Below are 5,498 nucleotides of genomic sequence, written 5' to 3' on the forward strand. Positions count from 1 at the left end.
TCACTCTTGCTCAGGCTGGTTTCAAACTCCTGACCTTGAGCGATCTGCCAGCCTCAGCCTCTCAGAGTGCTAGGATTACAGGTGTGAGCCACTGCGCCTGGCCTGTTTTAAAAGTTTTATGTATTTTATGTTTTGTGTTCTTAGTAGACTGTATGCTCCCCAAGGAAGCTATTTTTGCACTATCATCCTGTAATATAATTTCACTTTTTTGTGTTTCTGCTGCCTTATCTGTAAAATGCAGATAATAAGGGCTGCTACCTCATAAGGTTGTCAAGAAGATTAATGAGTTAATAGATATAAATGTTTAGAAGAGTGCGTAGTGCATGCGATAGCCATGACAAGCAACATATTAACAAAGGCTTCTGAAGAGGTTATCAAACTCTTTCACAGAATGTTTTGAGCAAGAAAAACAGTCCTAAAAGACCCAAGATTGTTTTGCCTTCAGACTAGCATAAAGAAAAAGCAGATCAATTATTCTTTGATATGAACAATTTGATTAGCATTTATTGAACTTCTACTTTCATATCTATATCCAGATGGGCTTCAGCTTTATATCAATAAGATTGATAGTGAATACTTGAATAATGTCTTTAAGAAAAACAATAGCAAACAGGTGGTGGTGGGGAGAACAAAACCACCTAGAGTGTCAACATTCTACTCTCTGCAGGGTTCATTGCAATAATGCCAAATGACAAGCTTACAGCATTTATTTGGGCAAGTTGTGCCCTGCCAGAGAGTATCTCTTTTAAGTGGGTGCCAGTCATATGGCAGACATTGTAATTCGTAAATTTATTTTGATAATTTACCAGTAGATGACAGTAAAATGTCTTCTTATTACAAAATCCTTTCATTGTAACAATTATTTTTTATTTTTTTTGAGACAGAGTCTTGCTTTGTTGCCCAGGCTAGAGTGAGTGCTGTGGCGTCAGCCTAGCTCACAGCAACCTCAAACTCCTGGGATCAAGTGATCCTTCTGCCTCAGCCTCCCAAGTAGCTGGGACTACAGGCATGCACCAGCATGCCCGGCTAATTTTTTCTCTCTATATATTAGTTGGCCAATTAATTTCTTTTTTTTTTTTTTGAGACAGAGTCTCACTTTTTGTTGCCCTGGCTAGAGTGAGTGCCGTGGCGTCAGCCTAGCTCACAGCAACCTCAAACTCCTGGCCTCAGCCTCCCAAGTAGCTGGGACTACAGGCATGCACCACCATGCCCGGCTAATTTTTTGTATATATATTTTTAGTTGGTCAATTAATTTCTTTCTATTTCTAGTAGAGACGGGGTCTCGCGCAGGATGGTTTCGAACTCCCAACCTCGAGCAATCCGCCCGCCTCGGCCTCCCAGAGTGCTAGGAGCCAATTAATTTCTTTCCATTTTTTTTTTAGTAGAGACGGGGTCTCGCTCTTGCTCAGGCTGGTTTCCAACTCCTGACCTCAAGCAATCCTCCCGCCTTGGCTTCCCAAAGTGCTAGGATTACAGGCGTGAGCCACCACGCCCAGCCTGTAACAATTTTTAGACAAGTGGAAATAAAGTGCCTTGAGGAGAGAGTCACTCCTACTTTGCATAAAGGAATATTATGGGCAAGTAATGGCTTGCTGTTCAGGAAAAAAGGATTGAAAAGTAAAAGAAATAGAGCGATAACTACGCAATTGAAAAAAATGGAAAGGTATCTCAAGAAGTGACAAAAAAAGAAAGAAAAGAAGGAAGATAAAAGAAAGGAAGGGGCCGGGCGCTGTGGCTCACGCCTGTAATCCTAGCTCTTGGGAGGCCGAGGCGGGCGGATTGCTCAAGGTCAGGAGTTCAAAACCAGCCTGAGCAAGAGCGAGACCCCGTCTCTACTATAAATAGAAAGAAATTAATTGGCCAACTGATATATATATAAAAAATTAGCCGGGCATGGTGGCGCATGCCTGTAGTCCCAGCTACCCGGGAGGCTGAGGCAGAAGGATCACTCGAGCCCAGGAGTTTGAGGTTGCTGTGAGCTAGGCTGACGCCACGGCACTCACTCTAGCCTGAGCAACAAAGCGAGACTCTGTCTCAAAAAAAAAAAAAAAAAAAAAAAAAAAAGAAAGGAAGGTAGGAAGAAAAGAAAGGGAAAGGGAATGGGAGAAATATTCTTAGGACATAACCTGTTTTCAAAAATATTCTGAATTTCTCAAACTTTTTATTAGAATATAATATAAAGACATAAAAGTACACAAATCATAAGCATAAAACCTGGTGAACTTTCACAAAGTAAAGCACTTGTGTCTAACAAGCACCCAATCAAGAAACAGAACATTGACTTTGTGTAGAGATGAATGGATAAAAAAAAAAAAAAAAGAAAGAAACAGAACATTACCAGGCACACAAAAGCCCCTTCCAGTCATTACCCACAGCCCCTGAGGGTAAACAGTATTCTGACTTCTAATTCTGTAGATGAGGCTCACCAGGAGTTAAACTTTATATAAACGGAACCATACAGAATGTATTCTTTTGAGTCTGGCTTCTTTTGCTCAATTTTATGTTTTTGAGAATCATCTTTATATATTATTGCATGTAGTTGTAGTTTGTTCATTGTAGCATTATAGCATTTCTTTTTTTTTTTTTCTTTTTAAGCCAGAGTCTTGCTCAGTCGCCTCCACTAGAGCGCAGTGTTGTCATCATAGCTCACTGCAATCTCAAACTCCTGGGCTCAAGTGATCCTCCTGCCTTAGCTTCCTGAGTAGCTGGGACTACAGGCATGCGCCATCATGCCTGGCTAATTTTATATATATATATATTTTTAGTTGTCCAACTAATTTCTTTCTATTTTTAGTAGAGACAGGGTCTCGCTGTTGCTCAGGCTGGTCTCGAACTCTTGAGCTCAAACAATCCACCCACCTCAGCCTCATTGCGCTGGGCCACAATTTTGTTAATTTTTTCAAAGAACCAGAGTTTGGGTTCATTGATTCTCTCTATTGTTATTCTATTCACTATTTTATCAGAGTCTGATAATCTCTGTTTCTTGGATTGTTTAGTCCATTCACATTTAATGTTATTATTGAATTCTTATGTCTTTTGATGATATGATTCATCTAGATTATTTCCCTCCTATTGTGGAAAATAAGTCTTTTGTTTCCTTCACCACTAGAAGCAAGTTTGCAAGAAAAAGGCCAGTAATATTGACCAATTACGATCATTAAAAAAGCTTACTACCTGGGCATGGTAGTGTGAACCTGTAATCCTAGCTATTTGGAAAGATGAGATGAAAGGATTACTTGAGCCCAGGAGTTTCAGTCTAGCCTGGGCAATTTAGCAAGACCCTGTCTCTAAAAAACAAAGAAAAAAAAAGCTTACTAATACTAACCAAGATGGTGAAGGAACTATCAAAAATATCCAAGTTAAAAAGCATATAGTAAACTGGGCACTGTGGCTGGAGCCTATAATCCCAGCTACTGGGGAGTCTGAGGTGGGAGGATCATTTGAGGATAGAAGTTCAAAATTAGGAGTTCAAGACCAGACTCAGCAACATAGACCCTGTCTCTAAAAAAAAAAAAATTTAATAAAATAACATTTAAAATAAAAAAATGTTGGTCGGGCGTGGTGGCTCACGCCTGTAATCCTAGCACTTTGGGAGGCCGAGGCGGGTGGATGCTCAAGGTCAGGAGTTCGAAACCAGCCTGAGCGAGACCCTGTCTCTACCAAAGATAGAAATAAATTAATTGACCAACTAAAAATATATATACAAAAAATTAGCCGGGCATGGTGGCACATGCCTGTAGTCCCAGCTACTCGGGAGGCTGAGGCAGTAGGATCACTGAGATCTGGAGATTGAGGTTGCTGTGAGCCAGGCTGACGCCACGGCACTCACTCTAGCCTGGGCAACAAAGTGAGACTCTGTTTCAAAAAAATAAAAAATAAAAAAATGTTGAAGACAGTGTGAAATATAATCACATTTTTACTTTTTTTTTTTTTTTTTTTTTTTTTTTGAGACAGAGTCTCGCTTTCTTGCCTAGGCTAGAGTGAGTGCCGTGGCGTCAGCCTAGCTCACAGCAACCTCAAACTCCTGGGCTCGAGTGATCCTTCTGCCTCAGCCTCCCGGGTAGCTGGGACTACAGGCATGTGCCACCATGCCCGGCTAATTTTTTATATATATATCAGTTGGCCAATTAATTTCTTTCTATTTATAGTAGAGACGGGGTCTCGCTCTTGCTCAGGCTGGTTTTGAACTCCTGACCTTGAGCAATCCGCCCGCCTCGGCCTCCCAAGAGCTAGGATTACAGGCGTGAGCCACAGCGCCCGGCCCACATTTTTACTTTTTAAACAGAATAATATATGTTAATATACAGAAAAAAGAAGTTAGAAGAATATGTACTAAATTACTCATAGTGAGATTTCTGGAAAGTTGGAATTTTGAGGAGGTGGATCATCTACATAACATATTTATGAAATGTTTCATATTTGAACAACTGTTACATCTGCAATAAGATAAAATAATAGGCGCCGGGTGCAGTGGTTCACGCCTGTAATCCTAGCACTATGGGAGGCCGAGGCAGGTGGATCGTTTGCTCTAGAAGTTTGAGATCAGCCTGAGCAACAGCGAGACCCCGTCTCTACCAAAAATACAAAAAATTAGCCGGGCATGGTGTCACATGCCTGTAGTCCCACATACTCGGGAGGCTGAGGCAGAATGATTGCTTGAGCCCAGGAGTTTGAGGTTGCTGTGAGCTAGGCTGATGCCACAGCACTCTAGCTGGGGCAACAGAGACTCTGTCTCAAAAATAAATAAATAAATAAATAAATAAATAAATAAATAAATAAATAAATAAATAAAATAAAAGGGCCAGGTGTGGTGAATCATGTCTGTAATGCCAGTACTTTGGGAGGCTGAGGCAGAAAAATCACTTGAGGCCAAGAGTTCGAGCCACCCTGGGCTATGTAGTGAGATCCTTCCACTCCTACCCCATCTCTACAAAAAAACAGAAAAAGTAGCCAGGTGTGGTGGCACAAGCCTGTAGTCCCAGCTACTCAGGTAAGGTGGGAGGATTGCTTGAGCCCAGGAGTTCAGTGCTGCAATGAGGTATGATAGTGCCACTGCACTTTAGCCTGGGCAATAGAGCAAGACCTTGTCTCAAAAAAATAAAGACTTTTTTTTTTTTTTTAAAGAAGAGAGAGACATAGTCTTTGGAGTCAAACGTATTACCTTTTTTGAGACAGAGTCTTGCTTTGTTGCCCAGGCTAGAGTGAGTGCCATGGCGTCAGCCTAGCTCACAACAACCTCAAACTCCTGGGCTCAAGCAATCCTGCTGCCTCAGCCTCCCGAGTAGCTGGGACTACAGGCATGGGCCACCATGCCCGGCTAATTTTTTTGTATATATATTTTTAGTTAGCCAATTAATTTCTTTCTATTTATAGTAGAGACGGAGTCTCACTCTTGCTCAAGCTGGTTTCGAACTCCTGAGCTTGAGCAATCTGCCCACCTCGGCCTCCCAGAGTGCTGGGATTACAGGTGTGAGCCATCGTGCCTGGCCCAGACAGAT

The sequence above is a fragment of the Microcebus murinus genome, chromosome 16, assembly GCF_040939455.1.
Source record: "Microcebus murinus isolate Inina chromosome 16, M.murinus_Inina_mat1.0, whole genome shotgun sequence".
Classification (NCBI taxonomy): Eukaryota; Metazoa; Chordata; class Mammalia; order Primates; family Cheirogaleidae; genus Microcebus; species Microcebus murinus.